Source organism: Gouania willdenowi, chromosome 20 (genome assembly GCF_900634775.1).
Source record: "Gouania willdenowi chromosome 20, fGouWil2.1, whole genome shotgun sequence".
Classification (NCBI taxonomy): Eukaryota; Metazoa; Chordata; class Actinopteri; order Blenniiformes; family Gobiesocidae; genus Gouania; species Gouania willdenowi.
Genome location: NC_041063.1, coordinates 4741511 through 4762616, shown reverse-complemented (window position 1 = coordinate 4762616; position 21106 = coordinate 4741511). Strand labels below are relative to the sequence as shown.

At 36.1% G+C, this 21106-nt stretch overlaps 1 protein-coding gene across 1 annotated transcript in view; it reads right to left on the bottom strand.

Annotated features, from left to right (window-relative positions):
- Window positions 1-21106, bottom strand: part of adarb2 (adenosine deaminase RNA specific B2 (inactive)) — a 314585-nt gene that overhangs the window by 221819 nt on the left and 71660 nt on the right.

Here is a 21106-nt window from a genome sequence, read left to right as displayed (position 1 = left end):
TGCCAAAGACGTCTAAAGACGGCAATTGTCTTTTTTGGCTGGGGTTGCTAGGAAACAGTGTGACGAAGCTCTCCTGTGAATATCTAACTTGGACAATGATGTAGTGACCAACTGGTGACATGTAGGTGGCAGCAGTGCACCTTTGGATGGAGATCACCTGTGATGGGCAGAGCTCAGAAGAAGAGGAAAGGAGTTTACGAGACAGAAAATAGCGCTACGAGAGTTGATGCTGAAGCTCACAGCAGCTCACACTCGAAGTGTAGAACTAAGTGGATTATTCAGAGTGTGGCGATGGTGAGAGAAAGCAATCAAAAATGGGGCAAGCGGTGAGACTCGGCATGTCCGGGATGAGGAGGAAGTTGTGTGTGTGGAGACTGATGGGGGGAGAGACCTGGGGGAAATACAGTAAGAAATACATAAAACTTTAACCTAGATAGCAAAATAATAATAATTTTGCCATCAAAAGCCTGGTCTCAGTGTTGTTTTTGTAGTTTTATAGAAGGAAACCAAGGTTGAGGTGTCCCTAAAACAAACAAAAAAAATAGCTTCAAGATCAAAATCGTTTTTCTCTGCTTTTTTGTCACAAACTGGCAATTTGTGTGAAACTTGACTCTATTCAACTGCTGATTACAGAATAATGAAACAAGCTAGAAACAAAAAACATTTTCTGATGAAAGTAGAGTCTAATTTTTCAAAATCTGTTTTCAGATTTCATATTGTCATAGGACAAAATATTCTGTTGGTCTTGAAAGATCAGTGAAAATCATCTGAAACGCCTGGAAATATGGGGTTGGCTGCACTGAAAATGGCTGGCAGTGAATGAGTTAACCTTGTTTAGCTTGTTTTGTCCATTTTTGGTGTTGTTTGGTTGATTCTTATATCGTTTTGTAGGTTTCTCTGTGGGTTTCTTGTGTATTTTGGTTGTTTTCTCTCATTTAGTGTGTCTTTGTTGTTATGTTTTGTACCACTGGTAATTGTAAGTATTTTTCTCTCTTAGTGTGTGTGTGTGTGTGTTTTTGGTGCCATTTTTTTTGTATTTTGTTGTCGATTGTCTGTTCTTTTCATTATTCAGTATAATTTGCTCTGTTAATAATGGTAATTTTTAGTATTACTATCAATTTCAACTAAAAGTAAAAAATTATGAAACCCGATATTTTTAAGAAAGTGTCTATTTGTACGGGCAACCCCTGGTGCTATTGGTACGGTTAATGAAGTACAAGTATGTAGCAACTTAAGGTTAGGGTTAGGGTATTACCCAATATTGCAACAATTTTTAGGGATAGGGTTAGTCTTAGTCACGTGACCTAAACTGGCCGATGAGGCGCACTGCGCATGGTTAGAATGTCATTATATTGATAAGGCAACCGTACGGATAGTCACTGCTTATTTCTAATGCTTTCATTTGGTAATTTCCTCCACTTCGTCTCTCTCTCAAGTACCACTAGGGGTACGCGTACCCCTATGTGAGTAAAACTGTTCTAACGGGCCAGATTTGGTCCCTGGGCCTTGAGTTTGACAGGTGCCCTGGATGTTTATCAGAGGCAGAGGAGAATCTACTGTATTTGCATTAAAAACTGAAATTTCACATGCATTTCCATCACATTTAGGGACAATGATTTAAAAGTACATATTGCTGGTTGTGGGACGTTACTAAAGCTCTCCCAGTTGTATGGTTTATGTCCTTAAACGTCAGCTCAGCTCAAACTGCAGCGTCTGACGGCTCGTTTCGAAGCTGCAGCAGCTTTTTCCACATCAACCTCATAAAAAATAAGCCAATAACAAAAAGAACTGTCGAGTCGAGTCAGCACGTCTTTGCACACGCGTAGCGACCAGTCGCTCACATACACACAGGCCGAGGCTCTTTCTGTGACACTGCTTCTTCAGCAAGGAGCCACAGTTTAAGCTCATATGAGGACAGTCCCGGACGTCAAAGGGTTTCCAAGCAACAAACTGTAGCCATACCAACACATTTATTGTAAGAAAACAACTTTTACACAATGGAAACATCACAGAACACTTTTCAGAGAATAATTCAATAATTAAAGACATTAAAAAAACACACTCAAAAAGAGTCAGTCATTGTCATCTTAATGTATGTAGACTAAAGCTTTGATCTATGGGACCAAACTATGAAAAACATAAAACGCATCCATAAATGTATGGTTTTCAAACTGGGGGCACGCAAGGGTCATTGAGCATGAAAAATAGTAAAAGTAAAAACAAATAAAGTTTGGGAACCACAACCATAAATACACAAAACGGCAACAAAAATGTCCAAAATGACACCAAAAAAAAACTAAAATATACAAATTGGCTAAAGAAATTCACAAGAAAACTATAAATATACACAAATTGATTTTAAAAACACATAAACTGACAAGAAAAATAACTAAGTTACTCCAAAGACACCCAAAATGACTTCAAAAACACACAAAACTGCCACAACAATGCCCAAAATGACAACCACACCCCCACAAAAATATAAAAAACCTCTAAAGAAATTCATAAGAAAACTATAAATATAAGCAAAATAATTTTAAAAACATATAAAATGACAATAAAAATAACTAAGTCACTCCAAAGACACCCAAAATGACTTCAAAAACACACAAACCCTTTGTTGTTTCTTGTGTTAAAGTTCAGATTGATCATTATTCTAAATGTTGACATGAATGTTGATCATGTGACCCTCAGATCAATCACATTTTCATTTGATGAGTTTCCCATGTCTGAAATAGACACAATGCCTAACGATTAATCCTCCAAAGGTGAAATAAAAACAAAGTGTATCGTTTCCTGCACATCAAAGGCTTCAAAGACGATGGTTTTCGGTTCATTTCCTGATCTTTATACTTTTCTACATTTGAAAAAAAACAAGTTATAATAAAAATAATCAATCTAATCACATGTAGTTAATTAAAGTGGTGTAAAATATTAAAGCTAATGAGTTATTTCGAGGTGAACTGGAGCCAATCACTTTCCCCATCTAATTAAAAACCTATTCAGAGCAACAAACCATTATTTTCATTAAGTCGTTTCACTCATTAGGCATTTAGTCTTTTAATTTTCAGGAACCAGTAAAAATAAATACATCATCAAAACCTACCAGCCATCAACTGGTGTTACTGCTTTGCACTGGTATTAAACAGGTGTGGTAATGATTAGGAAAATATATATAATTATTGACAGTACAAATAGATAAATATAGATAAATAAATAGTGTTTTTTTTATATTTATTTCTAATTTATAAACCTAATAGAAATTAATTGAAACCTTTAATTTTTCATTTTATTTTCAAAACAATTATTCAAATTCACATGATCAACATTCATGTCAACATTAAAATAACGTCTAATCTAAGCATTAACAGAAAACAGCAAATAGTTTGTGTATTTATTATATTGTTGTTTTGTCAGTTTTTCTCACAATTCCATGTGTTGTTATTTCCGGTGCATTTTTGCTTGTGTTTGGAGTTGTTTTGTGTATTTTTGTTGGCATTTATAATATTTTGTTGTTACTGTTTTGTGTATTTTTGTTGTTGTTTTGAGAAAAATTCTGAGTTTTGCCATTTTGTGTGTGCTGTGTTTAGCTTTGTTGTTATTTTGAATATTTTTATTTTAAATTCATTTTTGTTTGCGTTGTAAACGTTCTATTTCATTTTTTTATTATTATTGTTAAAACACAGAGAATGTACTATGAAGGCGTGCATGAATCCCCTCTGTACTCAGAGATAACAAGCAACCAAACAGCTGTTGCTTACAGTTTAGTTGAGAGTTTGAGTGAAAGAAATAAAAAAAGCCTCCATCAGAGCTTATAATGGATCAGCAGAGCGTGGCTGACACATCGACTACATGAGAAAATGAGATTTCAGCAGGAAAAAGACGGCTTACAGCCGCTGCAGAAAACACAGGAATGAATTTCTAACACTTTGTCAATAGATTGATGACTTGAAAATGAAATCAAATGAACACCACACAGTGCTCAGTAAGTGGACCAATGTTCCTTGTGATGAACAGAGAGAGTGTAGTTACACTTTTAACACATTTAATCTAACCCTCATGGTTTAACAATCACATCCTCAGGCTATGGAAAGAGATACTCACAAATATATACACAAATAAATACACAATTTTTGTGTTTTTCAGATTTTTACATGTGTTTTTTTAAGATTTCCACATTTTTTTTTTTTTGATTTTCGCATGTTTTTCAGATTTTTACATGAGTTTTTTCAGATTTTCATGTGTTTTTTTTTTTAGATTTTTTTGTTTTTCAAATTTTTGCACATTTTTCAAATTTTTTAACGTTTTTCAAATTTTTGCAATTCACATGAGTTTTTGAATTTTTCACGTGTTTTTTTTTATTTTCATCGGCGTTTCTTTTAGTTTGTTGTGTTTTTCAGATTTTTCATGTGTTTTTTTAGAATTTCACGTGATTTTTTAGATTCTCAAACGTTTTTCATGTGAAAATTGTGGATATACTGTATTTGTGAATATTTCTGAGACTAATCTCTCCTCATATGATGCTGTGTGAGTCCAGGACGACCTGGTAAAGAGACTTTTATACTTTGTCATTCAGGTTAGCTACACAATGGTCTCAGAGTGCTTGTGAGGATACAGTGTTGGGGTGAGCTCTGTTGGGACACACACACACACAGATGTCATGTGCGTACCCTGGGCACTGCAGTTCATGTTCTGTGTCAGGAAGGAGAAATGATCTGTGAATCCTGGGGGAGAAGAAGAACCGATGTGCACGAGGCTCAACATGAATATCCTTTGCTTTGTTGAATATCTTTTTGTGAAAAACGGCAAAACGCTAGAAGGATTTTCACTTGTCAACACGAGGGTAGAGCGCCTTATTCCTGGAGACTCTACTGTAAATTCTAGCGACACTTAAAATCAATGGAAATGACGCGACATCAAGCGACTCGACTTGCACGTTTCCAGAGACTTTGCTGCGCGTCCTGAGTCGCCGGAAGTCGCTCAATGTTGAAAAATTGGAACTTTTCAAGCAACTTCGAGAGACGCTGTGTCGCGTCATCCAATCAGCAATGAGTTTCTCCTCACGTCACTTCCTAGGTTGTCTATAGAGCTGAGGCTGCATTGAGAGGGCTGTACATGTACACTTCCTCTACTTACTGGGGACAAAATAAAAGTCACATTCTCCTTGAATAAAACTTTTAAATTGTAGTTGATCATTTAAAACATAAGTACAAGTGGCGCTGTCTATGATAAGTGCTGTAAACGTACAGCTAGAGAAGTAGTGTGCAGCCCTCTCAGCACCGACGGCTCTGCAGACACACACTATTCATACTATTCAATCTGGTCATTACGTCACTGGAGAGATGAAGCGACTCAAAAAGCGCAACTATGTTCAAGCGACTCATCACGGGCAATTTAATTCAGAGCAGGTAGTAGTTAGTGAGTATATGCAGTACTGTATATACATTAGGTGCAAAAGGTTAATGAGTAGTGCTGTTAAGAGATTTTTAAAAATGTGCGATTAATTAACTCATTCAGTGCCAGCCATTTTCAGATTTTCTACCCCCCTCAGTGCCAGCCGTTTTTGAGCATTTTGACTGATTTTAAAGACCCACAGAATATTTTCTACCATGACTATCTGAAATCTGACACCAGATTCTGAAAGATTGTTTCTGGCTTGTTTTGTTTTTTTGTAATCAGCCGTTGAATAGAGCAAGTTTTACACAATCTTCAGTTTCAGAGCAAAAAGCTGAGAAAACAGCCTTTTTCTAAAAAAAAACCCTGTTAGTGACTTTAAAGCTATTTTTTTATTTTTTTGCTTTAGTGACAACATCTGAACATTGTTTCCTTATGTAAAGCAAAACAAAAAAAACAAAACACTGAGACAGGGCTTCTGATGGCAAAATTATTATTATTGTGCTATCTATGTCAGAGTTGAATGGATTTCTTACTGTATTTTGGCGTTCCTCCAACGTTCTCTCCCGTCAGTCTGCACACACGCAACTTCCTCCTCCTGCCGGACATTCAGTGTGTCACTGTGCTCCCCGTTCTTTTTATTCTTTTATCTCACCATCGCCACACTATCCATGAGTTCCACACATGCTCTGGTCGAGTATGCGCTGCTGGGAACGTCAACTCTTGTACGTAGCGCCATTTTCTGTCTCGTAAACGCCTTTCCTCCTCACCCTCTGAACTCTGCTGAGCATGGATGATCTCTCATCCAAAGGTTTGCTGCTACCTCCTACATGTCACCTATTATTTTGCTATCTGTAATGCTATAAGTTAGCACATCATAAATGGTAAAAACACTTTACTGACACCGAACTTGTTGTTTTTTCTCTGCTTCAGATAATAATATTTATCTAGTGACTTTATTCATTTGTCGGACACAGCGTGCTTGCAGCATGTAGCAGTTAGCACTGTCCGAGCTGTCTGTGCTAGCTGCTATATGTTTAGCACTGAAATGCTAGTGGGGGCTATAAAAGCTCCGGTCGGCAAAGCCAAATTCTTGCAAGACAAATTTAATGCCAACAAAGCTGAGAAGCTCCGCAGTCACTCGTCTTATTGTAGTCTGTGCATCAGTATTATAAGTATACCGGGAACTCTTGAAACGAGAGGTTCCGCGCTGTTTAAAGTGATAACAAAAAGCAATTAACGGCATTATTTTTTTGCGCTTTATTTTTTCCTGTGATTAATTAATCGCAATTAACTTGGAGAAGTGTCAGATATGGAAATAATGTAGCAAAAACATGGCAAGAAAAAGTGATTAAAAATATGTTAAAATATAACAAGTTTGGTGCAGTTGCAGAAAAAGGGTAAAAATAAGCAAAAATGGGCTTTAATTGTTCAAAAAATATATACTGTATAATAATTTTATTGAAGGCATCTGGCGACTGTGTCTCACGATCCCAAATGGGTTGAGAATCCCTAGTCAACAGGACTCCGTATCCCACAATGCAATGCAGGAAACTTTTCCAAAAAAGTCAACAACAGAATGTTTAAAGTGGAGATCAAAACAAAATCTATTTCCTGAGCCATTGATCTATGAGGCTTAAACTATTACTACTGTTTTGCAGCAGACGAACATTCCACAGAATCCAAGCACAGACAGACACACATTCAGGCAGCAGCCCTCCATACAGTGGGGTGACGAAGCACACCCCCCCCCCCCCCCCCCCCCCCCCCGCCCGCCCCAGGCTACAACCATCATAAAAGCAGTAATAGAGTGAACACACATTTTCATTAGCTATTGATTCATTTCCAATTCTCCATTAATTTTGGCGGGCCATCACTGCACGCTGCCCTTTTTTTCCTCCTCAGGCAACATTCCACAGCTCCGCCTGACATAACCGTGGTAATTACTACGCTCCCGCCCTGCAAGCTGTTCACACTCTCGTACCATACTAAAAATTGAATGAGTATTCCACCGGCAAAGAAAAAAAAAAAAGCAGATGGGTGGAGGAAGTGGGTGAGAGAAAGGCTTTCAGCCACAGGTGCTCAGCCTGAGCAAACACAAAGGGATAAAGAATAGTCTTTGTGCTATTTTAACCTCAACTGTCAAAGTGCGGGGTTTTTTTACGCATCCCGCTGCTAATGTGGGTCCAAACTTTTCCCTGAGAAACGGAGGTGAGATGAGAAGTGAAAGCAGCCTGGAGGATGTTCACACTATAAGCTAACTGCGTAATATCAACTCCTTATAGACGATGATGCACCCCACGACAGCACGTGCAAGTGAGTTCTGTAGTGCTGTGGTTTCCAAACTGGGGTATGTGTACCCCTAGTGGTACTTGAACAACTCTCAGGAGGTACACATCTTTTTTCCCTGATTCATCAATAACAATTTGTGGCACAGTTCTTTAAAATATACCAAAAGCTGAAGTTCAAATTAAAAAATGAGCAAAACATCAGAAATGAATGAATAAAAAGGCCTAAATTCAAGGTTAATGTTTGACGAGACACAGGAGAGAGTTTAGATGAGCCTGCAGCTAAGGGGTACTTGTGATAAGAAATAAAGGTTAAGGGGTGCATGGGGCAATAAAGTTTGGGAAACAATGCAGTAGTGTGTCTTGTTTAGGTGACGGTGATCTCAGTGATCCATCTAACTGAGCTTTTTATGCTGTTCTGAGAAAAAGTGAAAGCAGTGACTCCTAAAACAAGTATTTTATTATAAAATATTATATTATATTATATATCAATAGTCACTTTCCATATCGCCAAAATAGAAAACTCGATAAATCTTGAATCTCAATATATTGCCCAGCTCTACTGAGATCAGATCAGAATCTAAAGGTTTTTTATTCACCAAGTACAGTTTAAAAAACAGTACAAGGTATTTAACTTAGTAAAAGAACAAAACACAAACCAGGAACAATAATAATAATACTGACAAATGAAAAGGATAAATATATACATACAGTATATATATATATATATATATATAAGTGCTACATGCATCCTTGTGTGGAAATAGGAGATGCAGAGTTGAGTTTGCCTTTATTTAGATTAGGGATTTCAATATTTGTTCATAACTCACATTGTTTATTTAAAATGGCCCCAATATGACACCAAAAGTTTCACAGTATTTATACACAAACATGACTGAGGCTGTGTTGTAAATGTCATCCTAACGTACTACTCAAGTCTGACGTCTAAATGAGTATGTAGTGCGTTCACATTAGATAGTATGAGAATATTGAGTACGTGAGAAATACCCAGATGTACAGTATACTATATGGGGACATTTTTTAAGTGTGCCCGGTGAGCACACTAGTCATACTCAACTGCCCCATGATGCATTGTGAGCGAAATGTAAAATTATCAGCTTCACGATAAAAATTCAACATCTCCTTTTCAAAATAAAAGCATCTCTTATTGTTTTCCATTAGTTTTTCAACGCTTTTGTAAATAGGGCTTTTATGTTGAAGTTAACCAGAAGTTTTGCCGGTAGCACAATGGAGGGTCTCCAAAAATCTCTGGGATATGTGAATGAAATGTGTCTACGTGAGTTTTATGGATCAAATGAGCACATGTTGATATTCTACTTGGTCACTGTCTCACTTGTTTTAAATATGTTTTCAGATATTTAGCCTCAGTGTGCTTTTGTTGTTGTAGGTATGAAATGCATCCTGGTAAACTTAGAAGTATACTTCAGTGGGAATGCTCAGCATCCTAATCCTACTTGTATTATATAGTAGACCAGTGATTCTCAACTGGTGGGTCGAGACCCAAATGTGCCTCACGGACAGCTGGTGAAAAATAAATACATACTTAATGTCTCTTGTTGGGTTGGACTTGTCTTTTATTTTGAAAGAAACTTTTCTTTGACAGGCCTGTTGTGAAATGCTTGTTGCACAGGCAAATATAATATTTTTTAAACATAAATCTATTGGATTAATAGGATTAAATTTGGTTGGTTGAAAAAAAAAAGCGGGTCGCGATTTAATGACGGTGGCAAAGACAGTATATACTCCATGGGTTTGTAGTGTATAGTACGGAGTGTGACGTTTCAAACACAGCTTGAATGTCTAGTAACTGGAGCAAAGTTCACTCCTAATCTTGTTTAAAATCTTATCACACGATTGTGCAGGATTTGGTGCACAACTTGAGGGTGAATAGCCAGTTGTCGGTATTTCGTTGAAAATGAAATGAAAAAAGCTTTAAGACATGTGCTAACATCTCATAAACCCCCACGTTTTCAGACCACATCATGCATTTCCATGGTATTTTTTTCTATATTTATTCTTTCTGTATTAAACGTGTGGCTCCAATAAGTCATCTGAAGCACTGGTTTCTTCTTTAGAAAGTACCCCCTTTTCTCTTATTTCTGAATCCAAGTGCCACCTTAGAACGCTATGAATAAACAACTATAGAACATAATGATTGAAATTAATGAGTTAACATGTTTTCAAGGATCTCATTGTGTAAATAAGTGGAAATAAACATTATTTTGTGGCTCCTGAACTGATTTGTTTCTTTAGTTTTTATCATTTTCGGTAATCTCCCGCCTTGTTGGACCAAGAGTGAATCTTGTATTTTCAGTTCATTATGATCTCTCACACACACACGCACGCGCACACGCACACGCACACGCACACACGGGTAATTGAGCACATTTAAAGTCCATTGTTGTAATTGAAAATTCTATTTTGTAATGAGATGTGACTCTTGCAATACACGACTGTTTGGTTAAATCATTAAATTAAATGTTTTCTTTGTTACATTCTTGTTATAAAATTAATGCTGATTAAATTTAGTCAGCAGCACAGAAATGCTTTGTTATGATTAAAAACAATGCACGAGTCACAAATTGAGTAAAAAAATAGAATAAATCACTTCCAGTTATTCATTTTGGCTCCTTGGCAACAAAGGGTTTTCTTTGTTTAGGGACACAGAAACTACATGAAATATGGTTTTCTTGTATCAGCTGTGAGGAAACTATTTTCTTTGCAATGTTTTCTGAGGCTTTTCATCTACAATAAATTTGGTCCGAGTATCAGGAAACTGGATTAGGCTGTGATGGAGAACCAAACCACGGATGAAGCAGTGGTAATTCTCAAGGAAATGTTCATTTGATGAAAAAAACCCATTAATAAAACACCAAGAACCAACAAAAGAAAGAAAAACAACTCAAAGATCAACCAAAGGCAAGAACTAAGACACCAACAGTGGTGACCAACACAACGTGCCAGTAAACACTTCTTAAGTAGAGAGGGAAGGCCATTAAGAGACCAAGTACACCTGTGTGGAAGCAGGAGGGAGGAGAAGGACTATTTACTATCTGCACTAACACACTGACAGGACATGGGGTGTAGTAAACAAGAAAGGAGTATGAACCACAAACACAAAGAGAAAAAACACAAGACATACTTACAAAATAATATGAATTTACCAAAATAAGAAACTTTTCCAAACAAACACAGAACTGAAAAAACCAGGTCTATGAAAAGCACCGAAATAGAACAAATGAAAGAAAAACACACACACTGACCCTGTGAGTCCTCCTCAAATATCTATCATTTTCAGAATTATCTTAAACCTTTAACACCTGTAATAAAAACAGCGCCACCTATTATTATTTTTGGTTTGGTTTCTCTATAAAGTGGTCAGTAAACATCCTATGAAAAAGTGCTTTTACTCTTTTTTCCAAAAGCAAAAACTTTATACTTCCAATAATTGACAGTTACAAATTATTACATGTTGTCTGTTTAATATTAGTTTAAAATGAAGAAAAACAGAAAAACAAAATAGATTTTTTGAGATTTAGTAGAAAACAATATAAGCAATGAAAGCTCACATCAAGAACGTATATATACAATTAAGAATGTATAAAACTATTTACAATTTAAAAAAAAAATTTCCATGTTTTTTATTGTGCAAAAACAGGTCATTTTATGGCAACTATAACACTCGCAAGTAGAAGCGATTTGTTCACAGGCTTTCTTCAAATGAGGGAAAGTGATTATCTTAATGTTTATAGGTTGTCAGTAAAGCGCAACATGTTAGCTTTCAGACACAGTTGGAGTTTTTCCAATAGAGCAAGTTTTAACAGAGTAATCGTAGTTTTAATGTGCATATACCAGGATGCGTTTACCTGTTAAGCCTCAGCCACTTCCCTCTGAAAATCACATACTCATAACAAATAACCTTTTTCTAAGCTTCTACATGACCTACATACCTACTTTGGTTACAGATAATGTGAAATTTTGGAAATACATGATACTGAGTGACAATAAATCATGTTTTAAATACAGAAATCTGTAGTCCGCCCAAAAAAACACTTAGACATTTACATCAAATGTATAGCCAATTCTCAGTAGGGAAGGCGATAAAAACAGAAATAACTGAATTAATGAATGGACATCCACTGCAGCAAGTTTGGTGATAAAAAATAAACAATAGGGCAAAGATACACATGTTTTTGCACAAAAAAGTTCAGGCAAAAGCCGACTTTGCCACAATTGTGCCAACCTTTCCACAAGTTTGGAAACAAGTGTGTAACTGTAATATGTCAGTCAAATTGATTCCAATCATTATTAGTCTTATTTTTGACCACTAGATGTTGTAATTTGGCTTGAAATAAACACATATCCATTTGTATTCAGTTTTCTGCTGTGCCATGCGTAATGCTATTTTTTGATCCACTCTTTGATGCCGTTACGCATGGGTGTTAACAACAACGCTTTGACCAATCAGAATGCTTGACAGAGCGCTATAAAGCTTATTTCCCAAACAAACAATGACAAAGTATGTAAAGTTCTTACCTGATGGGGGAATCAACCGTAAAGACATGAAAAAAAAAGACAAAAACAAAAACATTTTAAGCATTTTTATCGTTAGACATGACGTGATAACATGTCAAACACGCATTTGAAAAAAGATGTTTTTCAATCTTGTTTCCACTTTTGAACAAAGTCCTTCCACATTGAATTCCTCCACACACACATGGTTGCGTTTAGCAGGACGGAAACATTAGTGCCCCACCGTAATGTGCACAGGCAGCACAAGCACGGGCACTGCTGCTCATTGCACTGGAGGTGACCCAACAGTACGGAGCGGCAGAAATGAACTCGCACAACATTATCTATCACGCGAGCTGCCTCCCGAGTGCCACGATAAAAAGAAAAAAAGAAACAAAAGGCAAAGCAAATCAATTACACCAAACAGACTTGTGTCAGCTGTCATATATACACTCCGTTCTCCGTCACGCCGCTGTTTTTTTTTTTTTTCCCCTTTCCAACATTACACATTTTCAAGATTGAATTTTGAAAACCTTATACATTATTAACACCATTCATGCTTCATCAATTTACAATGATGGATTTTCCCCTTCTCTCTCCCTCTCGTTTCACTGTTTAAAAAAAAAAGATAAAATCCAATAAACCAGGGGCGTCAAACTCATTTTAGTTCAGGGGCCAAAATACGACCCCTGAACTAATTGAGTGAGCTTCAGATTTTAGGTGAGAAAATGAGTAATTTAATCATTATTGTGCTTTAGTTTGCACTTTCATGTAAATAAATAATAAAACATGTAAAGCACTGATAATATTAATGCAATAAGTGACAGATTTCAGTCATTGCAGAATCTTCACTTTCAATTCATTTGATTTTGTGACCCATTTTTATGTTATTTGGGGACATTTTGTGGAATAATTTGAAGAAAATTGCAGGATTTGGGAAAAAAATTAGTTATTTTAACAATTTGAGATAAAAAATGACTGCCATCATGTGATATAAGTGAATTTGTGTATTATTTTAAAGATATCTACGACTGTAATTTACACAATGATTCATGGTTTCTCTGACTTTTTGTGCTTTCTGCTGCAGGCCAAATAAGACGCTCTACGCAATACGTGAGAGAAAGAGAGGAAAATGAACAAATGTGAGGTTTTATTAGGTTTATTTTTAGTTAAAAATGATAATCACATTAAACATTACCAGCAACTCACAAAATAATTAGAACAAAAACACACCAAATAAGAGAAAAAATATACTGAATAATAAAAAGAACAGATGAACAACATCAAAATACATAAAACGACACCAAAACACACACCAAGAGAGAAAAATACCAGCAACACACAAAACGGTAACAAAAACACACTAAATGAGAGAAAATACACAAGATCACAACAAAATACACACAAATAACATGAGAAACGACATGTGAAACAACCAAATGACACCAAAAACACACACTGAGAATAATTCAAATAATACCAACAACACCTAAAAATGAGAACAAAATAATAGAAAAATATACTGAATGATTAAAAAAACAACAAAATACTTGATTAGAACATAAACTGAGAATAAAGTGGTCATTCTTGGTCCCATATCAGGTGGGAGATAACCAAAAATGATAAAAAATTATTAAAAAATATATCTATTAGTATCGTGAGGCACTAAATACGGTTTCATTTCACTTATTTACAAAACAAGATTCTTTAAAATGTGTGTTATCAATCATTCATTCCATCGTTATGTTCTGTAGTTGTTTTTTAATAGTTTTCTAAGCAAAATGTTGTAGTTGGACATGAGGGGGTACTTGGATTTAAAAGTTTGAGAAAAGGGTTATTTGAGCTCTAAAGCAGTGTTTCTTAAATGGGGGTACGTGATGACACTGCAGAGGGTACTTGAAAGAGAAAAAGAGTGGAAAAATAACCAAGTGTCAGTCTTGGCCCCACCCCAGGCGTGAGATGACTGTAAGTGATAAAAACTATAGAAATAAATCTATTCAGTAGCCACTGAAACAGTGTTTTTCAATCTTGGGGTTGCCTGAAATTTTTGAAAAATGAAAATAGATTTTTGAAATGTCTTAAACAACTGGACTTTTATACTTTCACCTTGTGAATCTAGTTCAACTACAATGCCTTAGAAAATAATAATCTGTGCTCAAACAAACATGATCAAAAACAAATTATCCAAAAAAATGTCTTTGGGGTCGACAGAAATACTTGATACCAAAATGGGGTCACGATCCAAAAAGGTTGGGAACCACTGCACTAAATAAAACAGCTTCTTTACATATAAAAATAAAACTTTATTGCTTTAGAGGTACATTTTGGTCTCAAACAATTGTTAACTATAATATTGTGTATCGTCAATGATTGGTGGGACAATAAATTGCCAACTAATAGTGTTCTGGTTCCAAGCCAACCACACCACCAATGATGTGCTGTAAGTATAGCAAAACCTAGACTGTTGTAATCACTTATACCAATCTTGTTTCGTGTTTTTCTTTTTTCTTTCTCTCCCAGTAGGAATGTGCGATATTTTAACGTTTATGATTTATCATCAAAACGATATAAACGATAAATTCCCATGTCGGATATTAGCGAGGGCCACGGGCCATTTATCCCTCAATATAGCCAAGAATGCCCCCAAAAAATGCCTGTTTGTTGTCAACAACTCATTATTCTCTGGAGCAGAATGTTGTTTACTGAAGCTCTACAAGGTGTGCACCGCCACCGCCACCTCACACACCGCCGTTTGTGTGTGTGAGGTTCTCGTCACGGCTACCTGAAGCTGTCGTGCTGCGATATATCATGGACCGCTACTGGGTTAAAACCAGACAACCATCCAACAAAGGGAACCGGTTCAAGTTCCTCCGTCAGATCCACCCAAAGTTCCACAAACACAAGGACAGAGATGAACCTGTAGCAATGATTATGAACTGGAAACTCAACTAAAGCTAACTATGCTAAGCTAACCCACCGACACACAGACTGGGCTAAGAGCTAATGCTAACCACTCCATATAAGGAATAGACCAAGTAAAAAGAACAATGTTAGCATAATATTAATATTATGCTAACATTATTATGTATATGTCACTATTCATTCGTCCAATATTTTTTAACTATATTTCATTTCACATGTTCACAGACAAAGCTGGTCCCATTAGACTAATGTAACTATTGAGAGTATTACACCTAAATATACTGAATGATTCAATCATCAGCTTGATCTGGTTTAATTATAAGAAATCTGAGTAATTTAGCAATCATAACTTTATGTAACTCATTATCAAATATGAAATAAACAAGATTCATCAGCAGTAAAAACTATTGAAGTTATTTGTGCTTTTTTTTTTTTTTAAATAATTTTATTTCAAGTGAGGAAATAAATGAATTACATACAATAACACTATAGTGATCCACAGCAGCTATTGTAGCCTTTTTAAATGTGTCTAGTGTTGATGCATTCAGATTTATTTGTTTGAAAGGAACCTGTTCTCACTAAGCACTGATTTTTGTTTTTTAATAGTTTTTATTTATCGTGATTTTCATCGTTATCGTGATAAATACCAGAAATGATCAGGATAATTTTTGTTGTCAATATCGGGCGGACTTTCGCAAAAGTTTTCATCAGGTTGACGGTGGAGTCAATGGGTGGAGTTATAAGCGGAGGGGAGGGATTTGACTTGTGACGTCACAAATCTGGAATTTTGAAACAGAGCAATTTTCTCTGTGTTGTAAGACTTACACAGACCAAAAAAAAAATAGACGAGATGGATTAATTTCACATTTTGTGTGCCGGTGGACACCCAAGTTACCTCATATGTAATCAAAAAAACTGCAAATGTGGATTTTTCATAATATTTCCCCTTTAAATAGTTTTCTAAGCAAAATACTGTCATTGGACAGAGTGGTACTTGGATTTAAAAACAAGAGAAATGGGGTACTTGGACTAAAAAAAGTTTGAGAACCACTGGTCTAAAGGGCCTGATTTGGCCCCCGGGTCTTGAGTTTGACACGTGTGCAATAAATAATGAATTATTTCTGGCAGCGTCTGTAACGCAACATATTAACAGCAACCACAGGGATCCATAATGAACTGATTGATGGAGGACAAAAGAAGAAGGAACATCAACACTTAGGTTTTGTGATGAAAGAAGTGTTGGACATGAGCTTTAGACCTCAGACAGTGCAAGTGTGACCAACTGCTAGGAAAGAATACACATGAAGAGTTTTCATATCCACTCAGATTAAGGGCACTTGGAAAAAAAACACAACGTTGTCAAGGAAACAAGTGCCACGGCGACACCTTAATCTGGAGAAATATAATTGGAAAAGGAGAGATAAACATCTTCCTATCGGAATGCGAGAAAAGGAAAAGGAAGCTGCCTAAGCACTTGTTAGAACTGGAGTTTATTGTAGGAATAACACTAATGAATACATCCTCAGGGGCAAAAAGAAGGAGTCATTCTGATGTGGGTGCTAATGCTAGGTTGCACACACACACACTGTAAACAGCACTTGTTCAGAGAAGGACACAAATATAGGATCCTATGAGCAAACTTGTGCACGTTTCCCTTTATTCTTTGGTTTTACACACAGCCTGAATCCTAACGTGGTAAAACACAGTATCATCAGCGACTCAACTGTCACAATTAGAAAAGAAGTCATAAAGAGCACTATGTGCACAATGACATGCAAATAAGAAAGAACTGCAGAAATCGTCGCCATCTCTCGCCAATTATCTTGTTAATTACAATCCATTGTGAAAGGGCTCCCACTGTCTTTGGGCTCCAGGATTAGACAGTGCATTGGTCCCACTTTCACAGCCTAATCAGTAATTACTACCTGCAGCTGCAGCTCTGTACGCAGAACATCAACTATCTAAAGGACAACGCAAAGACTGGCATATTTAAAGGAAAAATGGAAAAAAAATGTGAGTCATCGTCCAAAAAAGTTGGTTCATTGATGGGAGTTTATTGTTGACATGAGAACAGTAACTTTGACTTTCTACACGTCTTGTACATGTAGTGGATTTAACAGTAAAGCTGACTTTGACTTACTGTATATTGAAGAGTAGTCCATTAGCTAAAGCCTATTAGTTTTTGAGACTGTACTTTAAAAAAAAAAAAGGTTTTAAATTGTTAAACAGCTTAACGCTATTCCATCTATTAGTAATTAGTCATTTCAGAAAGAAAACAAATCTCATCTTAGCCTACGTAGCTAGCTTGCTACGAACTATAATAGATTTTGAATTTTATTAAAGAAAACAAAACTATATATATATATATATATATATGTATATATATATATATATATATATAGACCCTTTCCAAAAAATTAGAATATCATGGAAAAGTTATTTAATTTCCATAATTCCATACAAAAAGTTCAACTTTCATAGATTATAGATTCAGGGCCCACAATTTAAACGATTTCAAGTATTTATTTGTTTATTTTTACATAATTTGGGCTTCCAGCTCATAAAACCCATGAAAACAGAATTTCAAAAAATGTGAATACTGTGAAGAAATCACCATTTACTTTTCAGGAGAAGGACTGGAGTGTTGGCCAGTGGTCCATCGTCCTCTTTTCTGATGAAAATAAAGTGTGTCTTTCATTCAGGAATCAAGGTCCAAGGGTTTGGAGGAAGACAGGTGAGGAACAGAACCCAAGCTGCTTGAGGTCCAGTCAGTCATGATTTGGGGTGCAATGTTCTGTTCTGTTCGTCACCCGTCTTCCTCCAAACCTTATTTTTTACTGTCAGTAAATGGTGGGAACAACTGAAGGCGGGGACAAAAACAACAAAAAAACTTATCGCAGCGCTTTTATCGGAGATTTTAGATGCAGTCCGATAAAATTGATATTCGTTTTCTGGCTATCGGATCGATATCCGATATCAATAATGGATTGGGGCACCACTAGCTTATTCAGGTTTTTTTCTTTAAAGGTCCTCCAGGAGCAGCAGGAGATCATTAAACCGCTGCGTTTGCGAGACACGTTTGTCGCTATTTTGCTCAAAAGAATCAGTTTTGCTGTTGTGACACAGTCTATACTTAGACTAAATGGTGATTCCCAGTGTGTGATGGTGGCTGCCAGCTTTGGAAGGCTAACAGAAAGTGGACAAACTTCAGCCACCTTGTACCGTCGAATCGACTGGAATCATCAGCCAGATTGGTTGAAATTGTGGAAATTTGTGGTGATTGAACAGAATTGCAGGGCCAGCAGGATTCAAGCGGATTGGCTGAATTTGCATTAACAGTTGCAATCGTAGCATCGCAAATTCCTGGAGGGTCTGAATAACGTTCAATCTAAGCAAAAATCATAAATAAGTAAATAGTGAGTTTTACACCAAAATGTGGATTTCAAAAGTACAGCAGAGTCTGTAGTACAAAAATAAACCGTCAAAACAGACTCAAATTAGTTTGGTTTTAAAAAATTCAAATCATAACAAACAGGTTTTATTTTGTTTATTTTAACAATTTATTGAATTGTTACTCTGCATTTCTATCTATTTTTAGGTAATAGTGCCTTCTTATGTATTGCAACTTTAAAATGGGGAGAAAAATTTAACATGGATGATAAATATAGTTGGGAAATATATTTTAGCATCATCTAAAATATTAGCATCAGTTCTTTAAAAATTCTTTTCTGCATAATTCCCAAAAATGATTTCAATGAAAATTTATAGTTTTGAACATTCCAGAGCTTAAGTTCCCATGCAACCCCAACTTTAATAGATCATTTTTATATTCACAATTTAATAGATTTGTATTTCCTTTATTTGTGCTTTTCTGAGTTTTTGTTGAACGTAGAAGTTTGATTTTGAGTTTTGTTAAATTGACTTCTTTTTAGCACCACATCCACCTATCTGCTCCCTTTCTCCTCCATCACTACGCCTACGCTCACCTGACAATTATGGGAGAAGACATTCAGTTTTCTGGGAGACCAAAATACAATAATTGAAAAGGTGTGATTCAATCTTTTTTTTTAAAGAAAAACAGGAACATTATTGACTTTTCTTTAGATTATTTCACAAGCAGGTGCACAAATTCACACTTTTATGCAGTATTTTAAAACAAAATGTCTAACGTTACAAGTATTATTGTAAGAGGAAACTTTCTGGCTAACATATACACATAATATACACAGATTTACACTTTTGATAAATTTGTTTTCTTACTATAATTAACTAACATTTGAACAAATATCTTGTACACTTTCTATCCTCAAAATAATAACTAATAGCATAAAAGCCAAATGACATTTGTCTGTATATATTTATAGAGTTTGTGATACAAACTGCAGATTGAGTGAAATGCTTTAAATATTTATCTAAATTTAGTGAACAGAAGAAAAGACAACATGAACCTCTTAAGCTCCAGCCACTTTTCTCCAAAAATCACATACCTATAACAAATAACGATTTTCAAAGCTTCTACATGGCATTTTTTTTTTCCCAGATTGAAGTAGGACCTTTAGTGGTTACAGATGATGTGACATTTTGGAAATATATGATACTGAAATCTGTAGTACACCCAAATAAAACAAAAGTTTTACATCAAATTTAAAGCCAATTATCATTATCAAAGGCTATAAAAGCAAAATGAATTGAACTAAAGTATGAACATCACCTGCAGCAAGTTTGGTGGTGACAATAAATAATAGGCCAAAGATACAAATGTTTTTTGTACAAAACAGTTCAGGTGGAAGCCCACTTTGCCACATCTGTGCCAAAGTTTTCCATAAGTTTGGAAACAAGTGTGTAACTGTAATTTGTCCGTCAAACTTATTCCAATCATTGTTAGTCTTAAGTTTGATCACTAGGTGTTGCAATTTGGCTTGAAATCAACACATATACATTTTTAGTCTCTGCGGTGCCATGCGTAATGCTGTTTTTGGTTCCACTCTTTGGTGGCGTTACACATGTGCCTAGTTCAGCAATGCTTTGACCAATCCGAATGTTGCAAAGCTGATAGCCTGTAGACATTGGTGATATCAAACACTATGGGAGTGGCTTTATCCCTGGCCAATCAGAGCTGGGTAAAAGAGGGACCGGCCATTTTACGCATGAGCATTAAGCGCACATTGGATGGATTTCTCGGCTGAGAAGTGCTCAGATGTGTATAATGGCGGTATCTATCTGATGACACAATTTTGATTTATCAAAATATGGTGTTATGCACTAGGGAAGTCCCGATACAACTTTTTCACTTCCGACATTGCAGCCTTGAGTATTGGCCGATACCAATCCGATGTGATATCAGCACGAATCATACATACTTTTACTTAATTTGTAGTGTGGAATGTTAGAAAAGTCTCGATCAAGTGATGTCACTCAAACAGAGAACAATAGTCAGCAACAGTAGGTATGGGAAAAACTGACCCATTTATTATTGACCAATTGGTTACATACATTTTAACCTTCAACCAATGACGTGCAGTCAGGGTAGGCAAGGTAGGCAGTGCCTACCCAAGGGTGAATGGATATTTTGATTGTTTTAATTATAGTACAATTACAAATGATCTATTTTTCAATTTCCAATAGCCTACAATACCTATACGTTTGAAATTGTCAGCATTTTGTGCTTTTCATAGTCCAAATCGCTAAACAACACTATTTCCTAACCGCTGTAAGGCAGGAGGAGACCACGCCCCCTCCTAAAAGCACATTGCTGATCTGCCTCTGTTCCCATAGCGTGTTTTTACGTGTTTGCTCATGTGCAGTCAGTTCCCCAAGATGACAACCATTTACGTAAAAAAGCAGCTCTCTATGCTGCCTTTGGTCATAACCGTGCAATGCTAAATGCTATACGTAAGTTCACAGTGCATTACTGAATTTGTATCATGTGACCGCTGCTGCTACTTTCTCTAGCTAGTGGGCGGGATACC